This window comes from Homalodisca vitripennis, chromosome 4 (genome assembly GCF_021130785.1).
Source record: "Homalodisca vitripennis isolate AUS2020 chromosome 4, UT_GWSS_2.1, whole genome shotgun sequence".
Classification (NCBI taxonomy): domain Eukaryota; kingdom Metazoa; phylum Arthropoda; class Insecta; order Hemiptera; family Cicadellidae; genus Homalodisca; species Homalodisca vitripennis.
Window position 1 is genome coordinate 147,558,682 of NC_060210.1, and position 27,703 is coordinate 147,586,384.

Below are 27,703 nucleotides of genomic sequence, written 5' to 3' on the forward strand. Positions count from 1 at the left end.
CCAAGAACAACCTATGTACCAACTTTCTATCAGGAGTTATCGCATGGACGGACAGTCAGTGACACAACTAAAAGTCCTATCGACACCTCAGTAATTCAATTGGTGGATTACATTTTTTTGCCTTTATTTTTGTATGGTTGAAGTCGCTGTCAACGTGTTCAAAACTTAATTCCTCTTCTTACAACTGTGACACTGTTTTTACCCTCTATTCTTTTTGTACTTTAGTTCCTGAAATCGTTTGTTGATATATATAAAGAGAAAGCTCGTTTTTTTTAAGAAAGCATTTAAAAGTTGTGAACACCTGTCACAGCGATGGACGTTGTCTACAGATTCTTGTACAACTTGCGACTCTGGAATGTGTATGTATATACACTGCAAAGATTGGTATATGCACCACGGTGTGAGGTGTGTGGAGGAGGGGGTGCACGAAGGGGGAGAGAGGGAGGGGGGCTCCGTGAGCTGTGCCAGTGTCTGTCAGTGCGCAGTGGGAGCGCGCCCGTGCTGTGAGAGCTGGTTTTGTCGCCCCCTCTGACTCGTACGTAATCATATACACGCCATCACACATCTCTACACTACTGTACTTACATTTATCTGTTAATTGTTTTAACCAGGTAAATAGAAATTATTATTATTCTATTGGCTCAATGGCCCAGAAATATTCTTTCTTTATTACGAATTTAAGTAACTTGGAGGCTATGGAAAATATTAGATAACCGGCGAAATTTAAGTACTTTTAATTAATCCCCTTACTCAAATATTTTGTTTAAGATTTTACTGACTGTTCTGTAAAAAATTATGGATATAGTAGGTCTAAACCGGATACAAGGAACTGATGTATTTTTCAGTATTTTAAAGTTTAAAACGTGTTCAAACAATTTATTTTATGAAAAGGTAACATTTTCATAAATACATTTAGACATATATTATAATAATTCAAACTAATTCGTTAGAAATTTGAGTTAGTCCATTTCTTTTACTTTCTCAAGATATACCAAAGTAGTATTAGTAATATTTTGAAAACTGACTAATTTGTTCAAAAATACGTATTAAACTGATATTAACTATTTTATGTTTCCTCGTCTGTCACAGTAATAATGTTTTAAGTTGTTATTATCATGAAATATGAACTATTATTGATAATAGTGTTTAATTTAATAGCGGCAAATTGCAATAGATACTACTTGATTAATTTATATTTCCAGTTACGGTGAAGTAAAAACATTTTTATTTGCCAGATACCTTGAACTTTGATAATTTGACAACATAGTTTAGTGAAACATAAAAAAAGTAAAAAAATGTATTTACAAATTTTAGATGTTATCTTTAAATAAGAACAATACATATCTGGCGCCCAAGTGTTCTCTCTTGAGATAACGGCTTAACAGTGTTGAGATACGAGTATTTTGATATAATTAACTCTCACGTGAGCTCTGAGGCACTCTTGTAAATTTAATGAAAATCAAATTAATTAACACTTTAACGACAGTAGGCTACTTATAAAATCTGTAAATTATAGGTATTTTTAATCACACAAACAATTTACTAGTTGAAATTAATGATCAATTCTATAACATTATTACAAGTGATAATTTTACACAGCATGAACTATCACTGTAATCGTATAAAAATATAAATTTGAATGTCTTAATAAATTAAATCCGCCATTCAAACATTATATTAACTGAATATAATGTTTTATCGTTTTATGTTTTATCGTTATAGATATTTTTTTCTAAAAATAATTTGTTGTTAACTACAAAAGTAGAAAATTAATTGAATGTGTAAAAGTTTTTACTCTTGTCACCGTTTTACAAGGAATACACACTGATAGGAATCAAAATTATTAATATATCAACCAACAAAGCAATAATGTTAAACCATTAACGTTTAAATTGTTTAGTTTAAATTGAGTTTCTTGTCTGTGATAGCCATACATTTTGTTTATAACATTACTTTAGATTGACGTTAGTGAAAAAATTGTTTTCTTTTGCAAATAATATTATATTTATGCTTTGTTAAATGATCAAGTTTTTAAGTTTACTACTATTTATCTAGTATTTAAGTTTACTCTTAAATACTAGATATGGTAATACGAATTATCAGCTGAATAATAGTGAAATAAAGGAAATTACATTACTTACTAGATAGAGGAATAAGAATTATCAGATCAAATACTAGTGAAATAAAAAACATTTCACCTCATAATAGATATAGTAATATACAATTATTAGCTCAAATAGTGACATAAATAAAAGAACAAAAATAACAAACAAATAAAGAAATTAACATGAACTGTAACACAATTCTTATATAATTATACAATACAAAATAAGTCCCAAGTAAATTTCTTGTGTAAAGTAGGCTAATCACAAAACGCTATATCTTATTCACAAATTACAGATTTTGGAATCCACGAGAACCTTTTAAATTTCCCAAAAATAGTTAATTAATAAACTTTATATTATTTTTGATAAAATAATACAATATTTATGAAGAATAAACGTGGACATTTATAAATAGTTAGGCTTTTAAACTTGTAATTTATTAACTTTAATACAATTAGAATGGTTTCAGATTATCTTATATTATTTGATCTACTGCATTTTAAAATTACATTTCATCTCCCCTTCCTTAAGGCACGTGATCTTGTGCACAATCTCAATTTGTAGTAAAATGAGCGATAAAAGTTGAATTTTACTCCTGTTGCTACTGGTTGCAAAAGGAAAAAGTATAAGTACATACAATACATACCTAAGATTGTTGAATTGCCAATACAAATTTTAAACGTTAAAATTATAACGTTTAAAATTAATACAAATTATAAGAGTTACATTGCGGCGAAAATTGTTTGAACAAGAAGTAATGTGTATAGTTTAAAATTTAATAAACATTTTCACTTTTTGAGATTTTAATTTTAACATTGCTCGGACTTATAAAACACGGATGGCTTTTAAAATGGATGTTATCATGGCTTCTTTAAAATCTTACAATTCGTAATTTTTTGGGAAATCCCGTTCATAACAGGTTATAGAAACATGCATCAAAGATCCGCCGTTGTATTTTTGCTTGGATAGTGATTTAATGGAAATCAATGTGATAAAAAATGGTTCTTACGTTAAATATATTCTTGTTTAATTATTTTGTCTGTCGAATATGTTCCTATGATACTAGGATGCCAAATTCTATTCTCTCCATAATATCCTTCACACAATATAATCCGAGTGGTTTAGTTTAGGGTTTGTGGTCTAGCTATGAAAAATGGGAATGTAAGATGAAAAAACTGACTATTTTTATTTTAAGTCCTGTAAATGAAATTTCGTCGATTGCCGCTATAAAGAGATGTGGAGGATCAACCATATTTTTGGAGGTGGGGGTTCCTGGCAATTGTACGGAAATCACGATATTTTTTTGTTTGGAAGTGTTTGTGAGTTACTTTACGAGGTACGGGTGTTCTATCGTATTGTTGGAGTTGCTAGTGGGTGCTGCGGACTTGCACCATGGTAAGGCGATGGTAGCGGTGCTCGGGCGGCTATGTGTATGATCTGCTTAGTGAGCATACAAGCAGTAAGCTACTAGCCTCCTACAATTGACCGCACCACCGCCAGAAATAGACTGCCAGCTGTCGATGTCGGTCCCTTTTCATTGTTGTGCTAGAGGCAGTCTTTCATATTTGAACAGCCTCTTTATACAATATATTGACTCTAATCTTAATTTTTTTTAAATAACAACATTAAATACACGATATTACGCATTTGAGAGTGTGACGGTTATTTTCTTGTCTCAGGTGGACTGAGGAGAATGTAATATCATCGTTCGAGAACATTGTAGAAAAAATACGCTACTTCTGTTTTAGTAGTTTCGTATTTTGGTGTGGGTGTTCTTGCAAGTTCTTATCTACGTTTACGTTGCGCAAAGCAGTAGATTAGGTGGCATTTCGTCATTCTTTTGCAATCTTGTACACAAGAACCGCATTTAAAATTAAAAAAACTATATATTCCTCAGTTGTCAAGATAAGTGAACTAAAGCCCCTCTGTTGATTGTTTGAGTCACTTCCTCATCAAACTCACTGCTACTTATACAATACACACTGAGTGTGGCCGCCACACGTAAACGTACTACTGCCTGGGGATTGATTGGTCCGCTAAATAAAATTGTACAACATCACTTGCAGTATTCAACTGTTTCAGCTGTTGATATTCGTTGGATTGTTTATTTTGTTTATTGTGCCACATACAGGGTGTAACTGATAAATTTTTTCTTCAATGAGGAAATCGTAGATATAAATATCCTTACAAAAGTAATTACCTATATAAATATATACCAGGAAATTGGACTAAAGAATGTCCCCTGTGGAATGCCATGTGTAAATTGAGTTGCCTAAGAGAATTATGACTGAAATTTGGGTTCTATGGCGTAACAATTATCAAATTAAATATTTAATTATGATCATTTGACGGTTTTTTTATTTTCTTCTAATTTGAAATTCGGAAGTTTTTTCATAGTTGGTTATAACCATTCACTATTAAATATTACTTATGTTATAACCTTCTGCGTTATAATTAAATAAACACAAGTCCCATATACCTTCGATGTGGTGACGATGTTGATGAAAACACAATAGAAATCAATACTGTTTACACAATAACCGCAACTGAGTTTTACACCAGTAAATACACAATACTTGTAATTGTATTTAATTTTTATCAAAATTTTAAACAACAAACTTGTAATTTTCTACTCTGCATTTTTTTAAAGTTTGAACGTTATGCTGTTTTTTAATTGATATAAATTTTCAAAATGGACACCATTTGAAAACCGGGTATCTTTGTAGTTTAACCTAAGATTGGGCTGTATAAAAAAGGATCCGTGTTACAATACAAAACTGTGATAAACATTGCTAATAAATATTTAAATAAAAAACCTAAACCACAAGACACTTGTTAAATAAGTGAGATAAAAACTAAATGTTTTGATGATGTCGGTTGCATGATATTATGTATAATAAGCATTAGACTTTGTATTAATTTTACTACAATTAAATAGCAACGTAAGTTTCTTCAAAGTGATGTTAAAATACTAATTTAATACATCAATTATATAATATGTATTTTTTTGTAATGGATGTTTTTATCTGTAATAAAATGTGTCCACTTTTTACCATACAACTTTTTGGAGTAAGTTTAATCTATTAATTACAAAGTAATAAACGTATATTTGTTGTGATGAGAAGCGCGCCGATAAGTTATTTTCCCCGTCCAAAAATTGTTAAACACAAGACAACCATAGAAGGAAAAACTAGTTTCATAAAAAATCACACGCTTATAAAAAGGGCATATATCTTAAATGTAATTGTTTTATTTTAAAAGAACTCATTGAATTATCCACACAATTTGCATTATACACATAAACTGAATTAAATAATATCGAAAAGTTTAAAAAATAAAAAAGATGCGTAGCGCGGGCTTTACTATCAGCATCTAGTGAAAGCAAAATAGGGAGCATCGTGACAGATTTGTAATAGTATATACATTTTTATTAAAACTAGACCAAGCACTGTTTAATGGCAATTACACAAAGTAGGAGTACGCTTGATCACGTGACGTGTAAAACGTAGAATGAGGGACATCCAATGGAGGGAAATGCAACATCATCTAATGGGATGTTGAAATGCAGTTTCGTGCTAAGTTTAAAGTGCTCAATTATTCCTCGAAATATTCTGTGCACTGACATATAAAAGTTGAATTTTGTCAGGTCCCCGAGTAATAGACTAGATCAGCCAAAGACTAGATGTAAAAATAAACTGGTTATATGAAATGTATTGAAATAATGAAATTCAATGGAGATGAACGAAACATGTTCATTTTTAACTTTTCTCGTCAAAATATTCTAGTAATATAACATTCCTGACCTGAACAAGTTTATGGTAGACGCTGCTGTGAGTGTAGTCGATATATGAGCGAGAACCTTTGATTGTGCGATTTGTAAATGTAACTAAGGCTAGAATGTCGGAACCCCGCTATGAATGTGTTTTTCGAGTTGTTGAAAATACTTGACGGCGTTGAGTACGTCGAAATATTTGTCAAACTGGAATCTCATGACATCACAAGCGTGGCTCTCCAGTGGTTTAGATAATTTCAAAGCTACAGAACCCAAGTTGCCAAAATTTCAAACATAATTATCTCAGCCAACTCAACTCAGTCATGGCGTCCCTTAGGGGCATTCCTTAGTCCAATTCTCTTCCTGATCTATATATACTCGTATATGACATAAGGTTATTACTACTTCGGAGATACTTAAGTATTACGCCGATGTAATAATCTAATTTGGAATAGAAGACTTTCGTTAATTGAGTATTTCACTTCGTAAATGTAAAATACTAAACGACTGCCGAGCCTTTTTATGTTTTGTAATAAGTTCTATTATAATTCATGTATTGAATTGAAGTCTTCTGTTCCGGGTTAATGACGAACAGGTGGAAGATGTTGCAGTCGTATTGAAACACGTCTTGAGCAAACATTTATTTTAGCTGAACGACGTGGCGGTACCTAACATACAACATGCGCTTTTATTTAAATAGCTAATTTAATTTGATTTGTTTTGAGACGCACTAAGTTCAAATAAACATATTTAATGTGAGTAATCGCAATAGGCCGTTTAATCAGCTTCATAAAATTATTAATTAGTTTTTTTCTAGAGTGAGCTTAACATTGTAAAATTGGGCTAGCTAACTTCTTTAGTTATAATATACCACTTTGTTGTCCCGTCTCCTACAAATTACACCGGACATTTTTTTTTATAAAAACAAATTTATTGCTTAGAACAAATTATAACGCCTGGACTAGCCTACTCCCTTGATCAAGCTCATTAAAAAATTCAATTCAAGCTCATTTTAAATAGGTTATTACAGTGGTCGATTAATTTTTATTTTCATTGATTTAATCATCAGTGGCATGCCGTACAGTTGGCACCATTGGCCGGTAGGCTGGCTGACAGTGACAGTGACAGAAACAGTCAGTAACTGTTACTTTATCTGTGCCAGTGACCGTGTCGCCAAGCTGCCATAGTGTCGCGCCGTCGTGCAGGGACGCCAGCGCCTGTTATAGCGCCTCGTCATCACATGTTGCTATTTACTGCACTTTACCACTTGTTAACATTAATTGCCATTAGTTCACTTCTATAAAAACCTAATATGTCTTTGTTCCTTGAGCAACGAACTTATCGCGACTCGTCTTTGACTTTTTAACGCAAGAAAACTTCTTCTCTTAAACACATAGATACATTTTTTAAATTTCGGTGATAAAATGGGGATGGATTTGGTTATATTAATAATTTTGGTAATTTTTACTTTTGAACGAGACTGTACTTTGAATTTCTTTTGGGTTATTACATTCTTGGATAAAAGAGGGGTAATAGTTAGCAGGGTGCCTGAGGCAGCAGATGGGCTGAGAGACATCAGCTGAGGAGACAGACAGGTATCAGGAACAGCTGACTGCCTCTCCCCTCACATCCCTTTACCGCCGGATCTTCGCTACGTGTAAGGGCTTATCGGAATGCTGGCTTCCGGTCTACTATATCACAATAACGTACATACAGTACGTATGCGATGGATCTGTGAGTTTTCCAAATGTTTTCATAAACAATTATGATCTTTTATAGTGAATAAAAAAGGTGTCATCTCAAAGACGAAATGTAATGACGAGTGGAATATCTGACAGGTCTTAGAATGATTTAGGTTCAGAGTAAAGTTTAACGCTATAAACTATTAAATCTAGAAACTGTTGACTAAATCGCAATGTTTTCTCGGAGAAGAGACAATTTCAAAGAGATTTAGGCTGTGTGGAAGTCCACCGCGCCGTATCTTAGTTCGAACACGGGACTATTATGAACTGGTCGCGCACCCCTACTATAATAACCGAATGACGACTGCAATATGTTATCGAACCCTCTGTAGACAACAACAACGCCAACATGGTCGTTACGTTTCATATACAACGTACATATTATCAAGCAGCGTATATCAAATAACTATCAGCAGTGTTTAAAGGCAACATTCATTAATACTTACTTTGTCCTCATTCGCCTTCAAATAATCTGATTTAAAATATTGTCAACATCAAATAAGGAATGTTTAGGTACAACTTTTGTTAATTTTGTTGGCTGCGTTACTCAGTAATTGCCAAATAAAACAAAAAAGTTCCAACTTTTATATAACTTTCATCTGTGACTGCGTAGATAGTACAATCAAAGTTATAACTATGCGTGTTTTATATTGTAGTTGTATTTTAAATTGTATTAAACCTGACAGATCACATATGTTGTTCAATAGGAGAATGTCTAAATAAAACATGAAAATACTTGAAATACTTACACAACTGTTTGTTATAGCTGATACAGTTTAATACTAGATAGTCAACGCCTACGCTCATAAAATATGTAATATGAATAAAAACATTACATTGGAAATAACGTTATTAGTATTTAAGAAATTGAAGATGTAAATATTGCGCTGGGGTTCATCATAAATATTAGAACGAAGTTTATTAAAATGAATCAATGAAATGAACGTCGCGCCGCTCCCAGCGCCAGCGATGGCGGTGCGGTGAGAAGCCGAGAAGAGCCCAATACAGCGAGAGGGCTCCATTACCGAGTCCCACCACTTCAATTTACATTGATATGTTTAGGTAAAGTTATATGCAGAGGGCTGAAACACTCCCGTATAATCGGCACGTTAATCGGTTCAACGCGTCCGCTCCTTCCACGTCTACGCGCGTGAAACGGTGTTCACAGCATTTTCAACTTGTGATTTTCAGCCGTTAGCTTTACTAAATAACGTTCAATGGTTATGGCGGTTATGTTTTATTTATTTGGCTTTGTTGAACAATTGTACGTCAAAGTTAGCCCGTTCATGTCTGGATTAAAATTATAAATTGGAATTGTAAACTCAGCAAAATATTTTTCTATACGGAGCCTATTGTTTTCTAAACAGTCCATTTTATGTAAGCCAGCAGTTTACTCAAAGTTTTAAGTTCTTTATTAAAATGGAAATGCTTTTTATACGTTCTGCCTCCAACAAGAAAGTTTAAAACAAAATGCTCTCAAAGTAAAAAATTAACAAAAAACTATAATTTCGCCCATTTTATATCACTTTGCTATCCATATCTTTAAAGTTTTTTTAACTACTACAGTAGCTGTTGTAACGTCTTTTATTTCATAACTAACAGTTACCGGCGGCTTCACACGCAATTTTCAAAATCGAACCCCATAGTTTTCTTAGTGAGAGCATATATGATGTAATATGATAAACCCCTACAATTGTTTTGAACAAAAGTAGACATAGTATGTACATATTATTTCAGTATCCATGGTTGAGAGATTCAAAATGTAAATAAAGTTTTGACTGGTTCTATTTTAGGTTTTAGGGTAGAATTATTAGATATTCAGATAATCTTTTGTAATGTTTCTCATCTTTTAAACTTTAATTGGACTTATCAAAATATTTCAAAACTAAAATTAGCCAAATCGGCCATGCCGTTCAGTTAGTATTAACAATGAAAGCCCTCAAAAATATAAATTTTCGCAATATACATACTTTTCTGTACTTTATATGATTAAAATATTGATGTATTATACCTAAGAACTTGTCCTAGTTCATAATGAAGCCAACAGTCATAACCATATCAATGTCCGTTTAGTAGTTTAGAAAATATCAAGGCACAAACAGACCAACACAAAAAAAACTCCTTTAATTTATACTATGTACTGATATAAATTGGTAGAGCGTTTCTAGCAGATTAAAAATTTACAAATCCAAAGTTTCATAAAAATAAGAATTACTACAGCTATGTAACACATTATTTGTAGTATCTAAGCCGGAAACTTTAAACTCACATCAAATTTAAATACTCTTTTAATACTTCAGCAGTGGATTGAATACAGTGTACATAGAAAATGTTCCGTACGATTAGGCCAAGTAGACTTTGACTGTTTATAAATTAAAAAATATGCATTTGTATAACAAATGTCTACCAGAAAATAATACAAAATATGACATGAGAGTATGTCTTCCACGTTCTTAGGTTAACCTCTCAAATTATCTTTTGTTTCTTACTACAATGCATATTTCGAAGTGAATTAAATAATATGTTTTAAATGTTTTAAGAAAAATCTTCTAAAATGTAATAAAAATCGTATTCTTCAAAATGTTTTTATTATTCAATAAATGTGTCTGTTAGAACAAATCTAACGGATAAAGCTTTAAAAAATAACAGATGGAATCTTAAACTAAATAAAAAATAATATAATCAAATATTACATTTCAGAAAATGATAATATTAATGAATTGAGAGTAAAATTGTTGAATTATGAGTTACTTGATGTTAAGAAATTATAAATTTATAAATAAAGAAAAGCTAAACCGCATAGTTCGTCTTCGTAAAATTGGCTGTCGTAAAAGTTTATTCTGTTTTGCTGGCTTAATCTTAAATTTTTAACACACACAAATAATTATTAAACTATATGTTAGTAGTTAATTATTTAAAAATGAAATAATAATGCTTTATATAAATCTACATTAGATATTACTGTAGATCACTTGTGTACTGATTTACATATCATTGTTTCTAAATCCCACGTGGCCGTAATTTGTTTAAAGCATATTACAGATCATAAAAAATACCAAATTGGATTTTTGAACCATATTTGTTTAAAGCATATTACAGATCATAAAAAATACCAAATTGGATTTTTGAACCATATTTTTGTACGGTTCCAATACCAAGAGGTGTCTGTGAGTGAGCGTGGCTAATTGTGAGATATATTTGCCTGATGAGCCGCGCGGCGCGTGCCGTAAGCGCGATGTTTGGCACTAACTAATCTGGCACGTCTGTTGGTGGCGGCGCCTCGCCGAGTCGTTGCTCACCTTCTTGTTAAGTGTGACAACATTTGAAATACTCTATTTATATTTCGGTAATGGTTTATTGCTGCCTATCACGTTTGTTGTGATGAGCGACGTCCAAATTGCTAATTACAGCGTTAAAAATGTATCTACCTCTTTGCACAATTAATTACATTACTAAAGACTGGCAACTGTCAGAAATTTTACATTTTTTTGTTGGACACTTAGGAAATACAGCATGTAGATGTCGGTGGTATGGCTGAACCTTTCTGAGTTTTGCAAAGTTAACTGGATATGTAGGATCCCCTCGGGACCGTCTGCGTCTGAATGTATTGGAGCATAATTCTTTTATAGAAATGCATACAAAAATATCACCGTTTAGCTGAAACCTCCAGCTTTAGGGTAAACACAAAACAACTTGACACCATTTTACTTTTTATTGCATTTGCTTGTTAGGAAATACTAACACCCGGTTAAATTAATGATACTTAACAATTAATTAATTACTTGTGTTTACTCAGAAAAATACGGATGGTTTATGTTTGTCAATAACATGCAATGTTTTGTTTTAAAAATATTTATTAATACATTATTTTATTACATTTTATAATAGTTTTATAAATATTAGTAGTTACTGCAGGTTATGCTTTGTTTATCGCTGAATGCTTTATCTGGATTGTAATATGCCTCATGACAAAAAAATTAATTTTCTTTGATCAAAATACAAGATTATGTCACTATTGCCGCCGAAACCGCGTAGTACATCAATATCAATATTGCATAAACATTTCTTACAGCATGCTTTGACGCCTCTTCTGTTATGACAGAATTTTCCCTTTTAAATCAATAAGTTTATTTGATTTATATATATATATATATATATATATATATATTATATATATATATAGCCTATATTATATTTGAATTAAAGAGGAACATTTTATTTTAACTCGAATAGGCGTATCTTATTGCACTTTGACCAAAATGTTCTACGGAGTCTTTCCGCCTACATGTTAAAGTATTCAGAAACAAGGCAGTAAATTATGTATTAAAATCCTTTAGTCTAATCCGAGACTACAACAAGGTTGTCGTCGTTGTCCAGTGTAATCCTTAGCCTCCAGTGATAGACTGACTGCGCATTATCATAATCTCGACAGGACACAAGCCGGTCACAGTGATGTTGTCAAGGGCCGGCGGTACATGGCCGCAACCGCTACTTAAACAATGCTGGAGCCCAGAGCTTCGGTTGAGGTGGAAAAATTATTAAAAGCAATACGCAGTAATGAAAAGACAGTTATTGATGTCGACGACACAGAAAATTGACCAGAATTTAAGGATCCGCAGAATTGAGGTCAAGGATCTGGCTGAAGCCTCAATTTGAGGACTTTGCTAGAGTACTGAGCACTAGCAGAATTGACTCAATGAGCCTGAGGTATGCAAGAAACGGTTATCGACGTCGGGATCTGGCTGAAGCCTCAATCTGAGGACTTTGCTGGAGTACTAAGCACTAGCAGAATTGACTCAATGAGCCTGAGGTATGCAAGAAACGGTTATTGACGTCGGAATCGAATGGGAGGGGGCCGGTTAGAATTGAAAAGGTTGTACAGAACACATGCGGAGTTGAGGTCAAGGTTGCGGGCACGAAGAAGTATTCGTTGTGTCTACCGGGCCCTAGTCATTCACCGGTGAGATAATGTTTGTACTAATGAACTGGGCATGTAACTACAGGACCTTCCTTGTTTCACAGTTTATTTACTGTATGTATTTGAAGTGGTGCAATCGATTTTGGATTTATAACGTTTTTATATCAAATTAGTAGCTATTTAAGATAACTACTCTGAACAGAGAGAATGTAGACACATTTTTATTTTGATAATTTCGAAGTTACACACGTTTAGAGTAGTATTCATATGAGTTGTCGGGTCAGGGAGTGACATATTTTTATTTATAAATAAATTCTGGTTAGAAACAATATCTCATGTTCTTAACGTATATTTAATTGATAAAATATAATTTACTTACATCATAATAAAAACATCTCACTTAGTCATGTACATACTGTACACATTTCCAGCCGTTTTTATTTAGGCCTGTTTACGAAATTGCCTGAATTTCTCACTTTATATGTCTGCTTTTTTCTACATTTTTGTATTCAGGGGCATTATCTTAAAAAACCATGAATTTTACGTAAGTAATATTTTTTAAATTTGGAAATCGATTGCACCACCTTTATATGACAGCATTTTAGTTTATCTGAAGAACACATATGATATGAAGAAACAAGGTGTCCTTATTATCTAAAATGAACTCTTCCTCCGTACAATATGAATAGATGATATATCTTCTATGGCGTTTAATCTTCATCGAACATATTAATGCAGTCAGATGTTAAGGGGATCGGATGGTCAAAAGTTAACAAGTATAAAAGATACCCCTTTTATAAACTATAAAAGATAAAATGGACCTTGTTCTTTAATATGAGCACCTTGTTCTTTAATATGAGCAGACAGTTTTTTATATGATACAACAAATAAAAGTTTCTTCAAACGTTACTTTTTTAGGAACAACTTTGAAATAAAATTTACTACTAACATTTAATTTTTCTTTATTTTGGGATTTGCTCTGCTTAAATGTTTAGCCTCATTTCTGAACAAAAAATATACTGGATATATTGAGAAAATATACATCGACTCTAAAAAACAAAACAATCGGAAATAGAATTTTTTTTAAATATATTAAATTTATAAATGTAAAAACCTACCTTAGCACAAAAACGGAATAAATGATGGGGTTTTCTGCACATAATGATCTCAAGTTTCCTTTTAACCAATATTTTCTGTTTTTTTGTTTTTTACATTTCTTTTACCGCTTTTTCCGGTTTTTGAATTCTAATCTCATCAGCTTCCTTCATATGCTGAATGAAATTATTCCCGGAACATATTCCAATTTCATATTCTTAATCTTACATCTTCAGAATCTTACATTTAATAGTGTCTCCTTAGTGTAAAACATTTAATTTAAGTGTTATTTTTGTACGAAAGTGCTTTTTGGCACCCGTAACTATGTAACGCTGTTTAGCGACTCTGCAGCATTTCGAGTTCCACCATGTAAGCATCTACATAGCATGGCAGGGTTTGCCAAGCCCTTGTATGTAGGCTTCAATTATTCTATCCATATGTTGCCAACATAACTCGACAAATATCTTACTAGAGTAAATGAAATGTGTACTGTTTAAAAATAGCGAGGATGTCTTTTGCACGTACTTACGTTTTAGGTCATAACTTTCTAGTAACGAAATAGAATAATCTTGTTGTCAACATTGGCATAAAAATATGTATATTCAGATACGCTAAGAAAAAAACCCGAGGTTTTATGCGATTTTGAACATCCTAATTCTCTTAAGGCAGTCTTTGTAATAAAGATATATCTTTATGTGTATCTTCATCTCAAAATAACTGCGTATGTACGGATTGTAGAAGTGCACCTTTTCAATACTCAAATCAATTATTTTGTATATGATTTCATACTAGTTTTTGGTCTTTAAATAAATAATTAAACTTTTTTATATCCTCAATTAAACAATAATTTTAAACATTATATAAACATAGATTTATATTTTTAATCTAGAAAGTCCATGTATATAACCAAAAGTATTTAAAGCATTTTCTGTATCTTGAACGGTGACAAAGTTAGAGTTTTCAGCGCCGCCAACCTGCTTGGTCTTGGTATGTAAATATCCCATTTACATGTGCAAGTTGTAATACTTTAGAGACGCTTTATGGTCTGGTCTAGCACCTTCTAGGTATAACTCCGCTGCCTCATTACTGGGGCATTCTTGTAATACCAGCATTACACAAGATGCATATATTCTCAAATGCCAACATCCTAAACTAAATACATTGTATCTAGAATATAACCGCGTAGAAATATCGATATTGTGAGCTCCAGAATACCCCTCAAGTCAGTGTGAGTTGAGTGAAGCCTGGTAACGAGGCTGACTGCTGACAGGTGTCGGGTGTGATACACGGCAGGAGTCAATCCACCACAGTTGTATCCTGTACGTATCAGTGTATGAATATCGCCAGCTTATTGTAAGCTCCAGAATACCCCTCAAGTCAGAATGAGATGAGTGAAGCCTGGTAACGAGGCTGACTGCTGACAGGTGTCGGGTGTGATACACGGCAGGAGTCAATCCTCCACAGTTGTATCCTGTACATATCAGTGTATGAATATCGCCAGCTCATTGTAAGCTCCAGAATACCACTCAAGTCAGGGTGAGATGAGTGAAGCTTGGTAACGAGGCTGACTGCTGATAGGTGTCGGGTGCGATACACGGCAGGAGTCAATCCTCCACAGTTGTATCCTGTATGTATCAGTGTATGAATATCGCCAGCTCATTGTAAGCTCCAGAATACCCTCAAGTCACGGTGAGATGAGTGAAGCCTGGTAACGAGGCTGACTGCTGATAGGTGTCGGGTGCGATACACGGCAGGAGTCAATCCTCCACAGTTGTAGAGGTGTATGAATATCGCCAGCTCATTGTAAGCTCCAGAATACCTCACAAGTCACGGTGAGATGAGTGAAGCCTGGTAACGATGTATAGCTCAGTGTATGAATATCGCCAGCTCATTGTAAGCTCCAGAATACCACTCAAGTCAGGGTGAGATGAGTGAAGCCTGGTAACGAGGCTGACTGCTGACAGGTGTCGGGTGTGATACACGGCAGGAGTCAATCCTCCACAGTTGTATCCTGTACATATCAGTGTATGAATATCGCCAGCTCATTGTAAGCTCCAGAATACCACTCAAGTCAGGGTGAGATGAGTGAAGCCTTGGTAACGAGGCTGACTGCTGATAGGTGTCGGGTGCGATACACGGCAGGAGTCAATCCTCCACAGTTGTATCCTGTATGTATCAGTGTATGAATATCGCCAGCTCATTGTAAGCTCCAGAATACCTCTCAAGTCACGGTGAGATGAGTGAAGCCTGGTAACGAGGCTGACTGCTGATAGGTGTCGGGTGCGATACACGGCAGGAGTCAATCCTCCACAGTTGTAGAGGTGTATGAATATCGCCAGCTCATTGTAAGCTCCAGAATACCTCACAAGTCACGGTGAGATGAGTGAAGCCTGGTAACGAGGCTGACTGCTGATAGGTGTCGGGTGCGATACACGGCAGGAGTCAATCCTCCACAGTTGTATCCTGTACGTATCAGTGTATGAATATCGCCAGCTCATTGTAAGCTCCAGAATACCTCTCAAGTCAGGGTGAGATGAGTGAAGCCTGGTAACGAGGCTGACTGCTGATAGGTGTCGGGTGCGATACACGGCAGGAGTCAATCCTCCACAGTTGTATCCTGTACGTATCAGTGTATGAATATCGCCAGCTCATTGTAAGCTCCAGAATACCTCTCAAGTCAGGGTGAGATGAGTGAAGCTTGGTAACGAGGCTGACTGCTGACAGGTGTCGGGTGTGATACACGGCAGGAGTCAATCCACCACAGTTGTATCCTGTACGTATCAGTGTATGAATATCGCCAGCTCATTGTAAGCTCCAGAATACCTCTCAAGTCAGGGTGAGATGAGTGAAGCCTGGTAACGAGGCTGACTGCTGACAGGTGTCGGGTGTGATACACGGCAGGAGTCAATCCACCACAGTTGTATCCTGTACGTATCAGTGTATGAATATCGCCAGCTCATTGTAAGCTCCAGAATACCTCTCAAGTCAGGGTGAGATGAGTGAAGCTTGGTAACGAGGCTGACTGCTGACAGGTGTCGGGTGTGATACACGGCAGGAGTCAATCCACCACAGTTGTATCCTGTATGTATCAGTGTATGAAATCGCCAGCTTATTGTAAGCTCCAGAATACCTCTCAAGTCAGGGTGAGATGAGTGAAGCCTGGTAACGAGGCTGACTGCTGACAGGTGTCGAGTGCGATACACGGCAGGAGTCAATCCTCCACAGTTATATTCTATGTATTTATGGATGAATTAGAATTCCTTCAGAAATATATAACCAATCAATATATAACCAATTAATAAATTTAATATATATTATATAAATTATCATTTTGGTTTACTTTTCCCGTGCACATAAGAGAACAATAGGAAGAAGTATATATAGATTGGCACAGATAAATAATTTTAAGAGATGGAAAATATTTGTTTTGGGGTGCTCTTAGGTGTACAAACAATTAAATTAAATTTGTGTATTCGAGGTATGTGACATTTACAAACCAAATGTATAGAATCGATATTTTGTACAATTTTTCTTATAATTTTATCATATATTGAAAAAAATATTTAGGATCTAAAGAATATTTCTATTATTAAAGCAATATTATCTCACAAACGTCTCTAATGATATCGATAAAATTTTCGCAAACAATAGCAGTTTACTTTTTTGTTGAAAAGCGCGTTCTAATTAATTTTTGCTCAAAATATAGACGATGAAACTTTAATTTTTTATAAATATACGATTTAAACTAAAAAAAAATCATTATGTATTCTTTATGTTGGTTTAGAAACAAAAAATACTATTATATTATAAGTAATAAATATTGTTATTACTTTTATTGGGTTACTAGTGATCCTGATGAGATAGGGTTGTCAGTGAAACTGGTAGCTTTTCTAATGCCATCACGATGTTGGCGAGACAGTGATGCCAAATTAAAGCATCCCTATCAATCCATCAAGGATGCCAAAAAATGAGAGTACTAGAAAAATATATTATATTATTAGTAGCCGAATTAGTCAACAGGAATTTATAAATATTTTGTAAAAATAAATAGATAAATAATGGTGAATATTTGTGCCAGTTATGTAGTAGGCCTACCATTTATTTACGACGTTTGTAACCTTGGGTACTTGGAGCATTGGGAAGCTTGTTACGCTCGACAACGTCCCGTACAATAGAGAAAAGTTATTTTTAACAACCTTCATAATTTACCTGATAATTTCAGTTATATTTGAGCTATTTTCTTGTCTTTCCATTGGTCATGGTACAAAAGAATCACTAGTGGTGGTTGCATAACCAGCTATTCGTTTGTTTTACTTGGCGTGAGTTAGAAAATACAGAATATTCATTGATTTTGCCAACAAAGATATTGTGACTTGTTCGTTATTCCAAGCCAGTTTTGTGGTTCTTCTTCCACAGTGTTCTTTTTAAAATATATTCAATCATTTTCTATGAGACGAATATGCGTCGAACATGCGTGTCGATGCCATTAAAAGTTGAGTTATTCTAGTAGGGTAGTCCAAGATATCATCTCCGTAAAGGAGGAATTTAAGGATTCCGTTGTTAAATTTGGGCACCAAATCCTGGACCCATTTTTTTATTGAACAATACCGACATGTCGAACCTCAGCCTCATTATCTCACGTCCGTATAACAAAATTGAAATTAAAAAAAATGGAAATTCCTTCGTTAAAGAGGCGGGGTTAAGTTTAAACTTCACTCTCTACGACTCAACCTCAAACAACTAGACAGTCTTGTTCAGGAGATTTTCGTTAACTATATTATACAGTAGTTGCGTAAGGACACATTTTAACAGCATCAAACTGTACCAGAGTATTGTACCATGACCGCAGGCAGTAATGTACAGTATACTCTGTGAAGGAACTGATTTACTTTTATCGACCGTGGCGTGGACAACAAGAGTATAGTTTCATATTTATTTAAGGCCATACCCCAATCAAAACAGCAGAAAAGGTCGTCCCTCCGCTAACGGCACGGCACGAACCTCGCTCGCGCTGTAGGTCACCAAGAGCCACAAAAAACAATATTAATGTATCCATTGATTATGAGCGAGTCTATTGCGGTCACGCTCATTTCCGTGCGGTCCTCGTGACGTCATCACATCAGCTGGTAGTTGGTATGAATGTGACATCGGATATCTTCTGACACGGAGGGGGGAGGGCGAATACAAACACGGTGGGAGGGGGATGAGACCAAGGGGCAGACGAACTAAACGGTCTGGGTAAAATGCCCCTGTAGCCCGTATGCTACTAACATATATAAATGCTAAATGTGTCGATACTCCTGTGTGGATATTTGTTTTTTATATGACGTAACTATTTAATGTAAAAAATGTTATAGAATGAATCCACACCTACAGAAATATATGACTCAGTTTAAGTCAAGATTATTAGTCTATGACTCTACTAAAAGAGGTCACATTTTTATTTAAATAACAGTTCTTTAGATCAATACACACGTATATTCTGTTCGTATATGGAATAACACAAAACACAAGTATTTTGTTCAAATGTAAACTCCCAAGTTTCCATATTTTTAAAGCAATTATCCATACTTTTAGTAAAGTGAATTACTGTTTGTGTATAAATAAAGACGGTGTTACATATTTTATGGCACTATAGTAAGTTTCATTACAAGAGTGGAGTTCGCTTACAGCTTGTGAAAATTTGTTCCACGCTTTCTCCAAACCTATTTATTATGCGTATAAATGGCCCCAGTGTAATATTTTACATTTGTCAACGGGTCAAATTTTATAAAATATGATCGACGTGGTATTCAACTTAATTTCGCAACGAATGAATTCCTCGAAACCAACAGACACATTTGGCTTCGTAGTTAACATTAGTAAAATGTAGAGTTATGATTACCGTTGAAGAGTAATGCAGTCCTCGTCGGTTTAGGGAAAGTTAGGCAGAGCCACAAGGGAAATTTGCATGGAAGTTTAGCAGAATTGCTATTAAAATGGAAAGAAAGAAGACTCATAAAGAATGATTACCGGAGTACCGCCACGTCGCGGTCAATTAGGCTCAATTACAATTTACATTTCTTAATTGATTCGCCGATGGTCTGTCAATATGTTATAATTTGTGCGACGGCTATTTATAGTTATGACACCGCAGGCCCCACGCCCTCCCGTGGCTGGTCCTACACAAAATGCTAATGTCGGAAACGGGACATGACTTAGTACAATTTACATGTTTAGCGGCGTTTAATGGCATTGAGCGACGGCGAAAACCATTCATAAAACGCTATTAGTAGTAAATACTTAATAGACCGTTATATAATAGGGCGACCCGTACGCTTACAAGAACAGTTGTTAACTGTTTTGGGTGATTCAATAATGATAGGCTTTTGCAACAACGTCCTAAAGACCTATTAGGTCGATTAATTTGCATGGTATAATAAACGTATCAGTAATAAACGTATCAAGGCATATGTGGCAAACCGTGCCGTGGGCAAGGATTCTATGCCAGTTATTTCTTGAAGTTATCACCAATAGACTGGTGAAATCAATTTATTTGATTACGTTTTCTGCATTTAGGCAATTAAAGAGATTATTGAAGTTTTCGGTCTTGATGTCCGCGGTGATATTCCGTTAAAAACGAGGAGCGCCTGTCCCGCTAGCCTTTCTCTGTAAATTATTTTATGAAAATGAAGGGATAAAAGTGTACACGCTCTGGGAGGTCTTGCAAATCTGATCAAAGAGATTATCTGGCGCGGTTATAATTTGGGCGGCTCGGCTGCGGCCGGCCTCGGGATATTGATTGATTGAGATATTCCTTTATTACAGGCAATGGAGAGCCTGGTTTAGTGCCGTGTCGGAGCATCACACAGCAGGACCATCGTCCCGTCGTCCGAGGACAAACTCGTGACCTTTCCGAGTCGCAGTACAATATTAAATGGTCCAGAAGAAAGGAATTTAGAGACTTCTCTGGCGTGTTCTCGCAATAGTTCCATCGTGTAACTTACTAATAACTGTCGGAAACTACGTTTTCAGTTGTCCACTCTCTACTAGAAAATAGATTCTCTTTTTAAAAAACAATTTACTTGTTTCCGCCCGTTTTTTATCAATAATGGACGATTGCCCTATAACTTCTTCTTGGCCTATAATGGACTTGCTTCTGAAAAGTTGTTAGGTGTTAGTGTGGAATTTGACAAATAAAGGCCTCGCCACATGTAGCAATTTTAAGTATCTTGAAAGTATATTTCAAATATCATTAATTTAATTGACTGCATTTCTTATTAGGTTTCTTAGTAGTTAGGTTTTATATGCACAGAACCGCGATTTCCATTACTACACTATATACGCTGTTCCAGTTTTAGTAAAACCTTGAATCTAATTTGAGTGAGAAATACAGACATCCTTGATTCGATTGGTGACAGTACCGACATAATTTCATCTACCAGATGATGAGTCTGCGCGGAAGTGCAGTGTCATTACGGGCTAGACGTGGGTGTGTGCTGCACTACTTGAATGTTATCAGTGGAGATAACGACCTACCTGTCTGCCAGACTCAGGTCAGGGACAGCTGTCGAGCTGTCTGCCATTTGTTCTCCCCTCAGACTAAACACAGGGCGGCCGACCGTGTGGCCCGAGGACAATCAATCTAATGCCACGCCATAGACTCGACTTATGTACATAAATAAGTCCCTCGGCGGGCGCGACGGAGAACGACCGGCCGGATGTTTGTTTAGAGTATGATTTGATTCGACGGTATTATTTGTGGGCCCGGGCGTTATTCAAACCGAACCGGCTTCAGCGCAGCTGTTATACCGAGCAGCCGTTTACGGTGTATCTTGGACTGCAATGTCCTGTGTATTCAGTAGTATTCGCTTATATAGAGATTACTCCGTCCGATCGTTTCCTTCCCTTCTCCGACTATACAAACTGTCTCTTCTCAATCGACTGTATTGGCGGCTGCCTTAAATATTATCCCGTAAAACAGTTGTATAGTTTTAAAACTTTGAGAAATCCAAGTCATGTCGGGTTTTGTGTATTATGTACACTTTGTAATAATTGAATATTCACGATAAAAACTGTAGAATTTTGATATGGAACCACTAATGACACCGGCAAAAATTAAAAACGGGTTCAGTGCTTAAGCATGTTTGGAGACCTTTTACAAATAGTTATATGTATGGTTTAATAGTTGTACAGAACATTATTCCACATGGTCTTCATTGATAATGTATCAATCGGTAAATAAATATTAGTTTGACTAAAAAATTGTGTTCAATAATGATGATATTTACAATCCAAATACAGTCAGGTACCTGATAGATTTGTAGCGATTCATCAATTAACAGCCTGGCGTGTTTGTTAACAGCCCAGTAAAAAATTGGAGTTTACGATAAGGAATATCTTACTACATCACACCTGTTTTCTTGTGTACAAAAAAGGTGTGTTGGAGATCGGCGCGGTGAGAAGAGGTGTGGATAGATGCACGACCGCCACATCCCGGCAGGCACCCGCCGCCACGCCGTGCGCTGTATAACCTCCGCCAATTAAAAAGGCTTCGGCTAATTAGTTCGCAAGACTCAAAACACCTCTATTGTCTCATTTGATTCATTGGCGTACAGTAATTATTCGTGTTCCATTGTTCCGTGAGTTTTGTGCTGGATGCCGCAGCGGTCATCACAAGGCCTGCAGTCTGTTCTACTAATGCACAGCCTGTTCTGGATGGATTGGGTGTGATTTTAAAAATACCGTGCATAATTGAATTTGAGCTTGTAAGCCAAAAATTATCTTGCAGAGTTAATGCGTTTGCTAATCCCATCTCTCCTAATGGAAATTAAAAACTAGTTTAAACAAACTGATATGTAAATAGACCAATAACAATAATAAAGTATCATAATATATATGAAAAGTAAACCTATTAAATAAAGTAATAGAGTTTTTGTAAAGTAAATTTAACGAATTAAATTGAAGTTGGCGTAAGTATATTTAGAGAAAAGTAAATGTGCCTATTATATTCGTAGGCCCTCCGAGTATTCTCCATAGCACCTGAATTGTTAACACGCTTGTCAGCTGCTGGCCGCGCATCTCAAGCTTCGAATTTAGCATGGCCATAGTTTTGTAAACTGCGTTATAAATAGAAATTTGTCTCAAACCCATTAGTGTGTCACATCATGAACTTGCATACTAGTGTCTCGATGCGAATGAATTGGGCAAAATACGATTATCTGTTAATACTAATTGTTTATAATTTATATTAATATTCACATATTTAATATAGAATTTCTGACGAGGAACCTATTCTATTAATTTACGTAGTCTTTAAATAGTTTTCTTTGCTATATTTAAAGTTACTTTTCAATATTTCTAAAATTGGAATTAGAACTATGATAGATTTAAATAAAACAAACAGTACGATAATTAGACTGTTAATGCTGCGCGGTGGGGAATTCACTAAATAACAGCATTCACTAAATTCACTAAGAATTTACAAAATATATATGGCATGATGTTACATGCATTAAGAGATAAACGTGTTTCCGCGGATTGTGTCATTGGTTCTCGAAACACATTCACCGCCACCGCCGTTGAAACAGAGAGGAACATGACGTGCAGCGAGTGGATGTCAAGGTCTAGACCGGCCTAGCTCGATCTCTGCATCAAAGTCACATTGAATTAATGTATAGAGTTTGTAGATCGAAGCGGTGATCGACATATCGGAATACGGAACGATATACATGGATATTATAAATGTCTTTCATGCAGTGATTTCTACCTGGAGTAAAAAGTCGGCGCGGTTTCGGAAAATGTGTTTTGTAGACCAAGGTTTAGCTGTTATCGGCTCAGTGTTACGTTATCACAATCATGTGTTCAGATAAGGGAGATGAGCCGTGTCACCAACACTCCTGTTAGGTGTACCTCAACGTTTATTTTTACAACAGTATTTTTAATACAGCCTTCTGATTTTGAAAAATCGTACATTATGAATATTACTATATTTTGGTTTGAATCTATACTTAATATTTAAAATTAGGTAATGTTTATTTAAGAAAATTTTTAAGATTAATGATTGGCATTCTTCATAGTTTGCTTTGTAGTACAAAATGCTATCTTATTGCAAAACACACTAATTTCATATATAATTACTAAAATTATGCTGGAAAATACGTATTGTGTAATGTGTATTATTTTTATTTAAAAACCACTAGTTTATCATTCATACGTTGAACTTAAGTCAACCCGAATTTGGCATTCTCTTTCTTATTGGAACAGTAACATAAGTTGTATACATATAATTCCATGTCAATGTAAAGAACTCATTAAAAAAAAAAAAAAAAAAAAAAAAAAAAAAACGCTCAAAATCCGACCTAACTGATTTATTTTATTTAAATAATTAGATATGTTAAATGTCTTCCTTTCGTAATACAACTTATACTGAAGACTTATCCATAACTGCTTAATTTATTGCTTAATGAAAACCTATGAACAAACAATTTTATCTTGTTTTAATTGAGTGTTCTTTAGATTGCCAAATTATACACATGTTCTCTTACGCAGAATAAGAAATCATATAAATTATTCAGCTTTTTTGGCCTTATGATGGCTAGGAAAATTCCATAAGATTAGTAATATAGGAGCCATGCTATAAGATAACCGCCCAACCAGTAGGTATTTTTGAATAAAAAAGTTAATTCTTAGCTAGTATCAACTGCTTATTGATGTTATGATTATCATTCATGGTAGCAAAAAGATGTCTCTCCCAGCAAGCCATGAGATCTTTTTTGATGCCAAGATCCTCTCTACAACCTGTTAATCAACAAACTGGCCTGCAATATTAAGGATTTCAGTACACTAATAGAATGAAATCCCAAATCAGAGGTCTGGTTCATCACAAGATATCTTGCAAATGATGGAGAGATCTCCCCTCTTCCCGACCTTATAAGATACCTTCACTCGACAAAGGAAATAAAGCAAACCCCATATGCCAGGCTCCCCTAGTGGGAGTGATAAGAATTCATATTGTTAACTCTGGATAACTACAAGCCTTGACAAGCTGCCAAGCACTGATTTTAAAACACGTTTATAAACCCAGTATTTTGTCAACCGGACAGGTAAAACACATTACAATACATTACGCATACAACATCGCGTGTCTGCTCACATCCATCCATGTGACAATACACACCACGGCCACCGTTGCGTGGTGCGACAAGGACGGTAGCTGCATTTATCAACAGATTCAACATGAACTGAAGACTGCAGTGAAACACTTAGAATCGGTAACTAAACAAAAATCATGTTAACTGTAACGTTTTAAACGTTATTATTTATTTCAAGACTGAATTGTGTTGTGCAGATAAGTACAGCATATTGAATAGCCGACAACCTTCAACTGCACTTACAGTTGTCAAGATGGATTTTTACAGTGCAGATGAGAACAGTTAGTACGGATAACCTTCAACTGTACTTACAGCTTTTAAAATGGATTTTTACAGAGCAGATGCATAGCCTACAGTTAGTACGGATAACCTTCAACTGTACTTACAGCTTTTAAGATGGATTTTTACAGAGCAGATGCATACAGTTAGTACGGATAACCTTCAACTGTACTTACAACTGTACTTACAGCTATTAAGCTGGATTTTTACAGTGCAGATGCGTACAGTTAATACTGATAACCTTCAACTGTACTTAAAACTGTCAAGATGGATTTTTACAGAGCAGATGCGTACAGTTAATACGGATAACCTTCAACTGTACTTAAAACTGTCAAGATGGATTTTTACAGTGCAGATGCGTACAGTTAATACTGATAACCTTCAACTGTACTTAAAACTGTCAAGATGGAATTTTACTGTACATTGCAGATGCGTACAGTTAATACGGATAACCTTCAACTGTACTTAAAACTATCAAGATGGAATTTTACATTGCAGATGCGTACAGTTAATACTGATAACCTTTCAACTGTACTTAGAGCTGTCAAGATGGATTTTTACAGTGCAGATGAGAACATTTAGTACGGATAACCTTCAACTGTACTTAGAGCTTTAAGCTGGATTTTTACAGAGCAGATGCATACAGTTAGTACGGATAACCTTCAACTGTACTTAGAGCTGTCAAGATGGATTTTTACAGAGCAGATGCATACAGTTAATACGGATAACCTTCAACTGTACTTAGAGCTGTCAAGATGGAATTTTACATTGCAGATGCGTACAGTTAATACTGATAACCTTCAACTGTACTTAGAGCTGTCAAGATGGAATTTTACATTGCAGATGCGTACAGTTATACTGATAACCTTCAAGCTGTACTTAGAGCTGTCAAGATGGAATTTTACATTGCAGATGCGTACAGTTAATACGGATAACCTTTCAACTGTACTTAGAGCTGTCAAGATGGAATTTTACATTGCAGATGCGTACAGTTAATACTGATAACCTTTAGCTGTACTTAGAGCTGTCAAGATGGAATTTTACATTGCAGATGCGTACAGTTAATACTGATAACCTTTAGCTGTACTTAGAGCTGTCAAGATGGAATTTTACATTGCAGATGCGTACAGTTAATACTGATAACCTTCATATGTACGTGTTTCTCCAACTGTTAATTAAACTTGCTATACGATTTTAAAATATCAGAATAAATTGTTAGTTCTGCACCGTTTATCAGCCATAAGCAATTTCTTGGCAAAAGAAATGTTACCTTTGTTCCTTTAATTCCAATTTAACAAAACCGGAACCTTGTATAATATATAGACGGTTTCGTATAATGAGGGTGACGATGGAGTATGATGAAGAGCTCCAAAGGTTGGCCGCAGGTCCCTAGGAGGTGCTTACAGTCTTCAGTTTAATTAAGAGTGCGGGTCTCACGCTGTACGCTGCAGTAGACGATGAGTAACGACACGCTGGAGTCCTGCCATCGCGGCACTGTCGCTCATATTCGCTTCTCGGTAGTCGGTACAGTTACAGCGCTCAAATATAGCAAGGACAGTATTCTAGCTGACAACACATACAGTCCGGTGTCGGTGTTCTTATTTAACAATAAAGTTGTCTAACTTTTGATACATCTGTAGAGAAATAATCGTATTTGAATATCGCTCCACCGTCAATTAATCCAAAACATGAGTACTAAATAAGTCCCTTAAATAAAATTGTTATTCTTAAGTCAGTGTGTGATACTCGTTTTAAAAAAGTGCTGTTTTTCGATGTAGGGATTAACCCATATTTTAATATGACAGTAATATATTCGATAAGAACCTGTTTTAGCACGATTTTCCGTAACGGACTTTGCTGCAAAATGTCAAGTCTATAGCTCGTTTCTTTAGGCTACATGTCTTACTATGTCATATTATTGTAGTCTGAGAGTGTGATATTCTACAATTTTTGCGTTGTCGTCATGGTTATACATAGACCAATGTAAAAATGATCGCTAATCTTCAGCCGAATCCTATCGAGTAACGTGCATGGTGCCAATCAGTTTCTACGTTGCGTGTATAGAAATGAAGATTCGTGTAAAATATTAAATATATAGGTCGGTTCCTTCTCGAGATATTGTGCGGACAGAGAAACAGAAATGCTCTGAAGCTTCGCTAACTCTAAGCTAATAATTCTCAGCAACAAATAAAAAATTCATTTCTTTTTATTCATCTCTTTTTTTAGTGATATTTCAATTGTTTCTGTCATCACTGATGTATTAAGTTCCCTTGTATGTAATCGCATGGTTCAATTCATCCTCTCAGGAATTCCAGAGAATTTAGATCTTGATTATTTATTTTTATACCCTCTACCTATGTAACGTCGAATCAATCACCTCGTGTTTTAAGTACCGCTGATTAGAAGGAACAAGGAGTTGGTATTTAGAGAGGAATGTGACCAGTAATCATGAGACCTTGTGTTTAACGTGCTATTGTTGTTGGTTTAGACCATTTAACAGCGCCATGCGCTGTGGCGCGTGCCTGCGACACTTGTGCTCGCTGATTTTGTTCTTTTAGCCTATATTATTATGCATATTAAACTAAACATTAATGATATTCATTATTAAATTGAACTTCGTTGTTAACACTGTGTAAATAACTCGTTGTTACTATTATGCG

General features: G+C 35.1%; 1 protein-coding gene across 33 annotated transcripts in view; it reads left to right on the forward strand.

The window, feature by feature from the left end:
• LOC124360280 (basement membrane-specific heparan sulfate proteoglycan core protein) overlaps positions 1-27,703 on the forward strand; it is a 528,539-nt gene that overhangs the window by 211,227 nt on the left and 289,609 nt on the right. For 2 of the 33 annotated variants that reach the window (XM_046813777.1, XM_046813778.1), the window contains exon 1: positions 483-611. The exons of 28 other annotated variants lie outside the window; for them this stretch is intronic. The gene's annotated coding sequence lies outside the window, so the exon portion shown is untranslated. Of the gene's footprint in view, positions 1-454; positions 612-27,703 lie in introns of those variants that run through there. 3 more of the 33 variants (XM_046813776.1, XM_046813775.1, XM_046813782.1) reach the window with 3 other exon arrangements.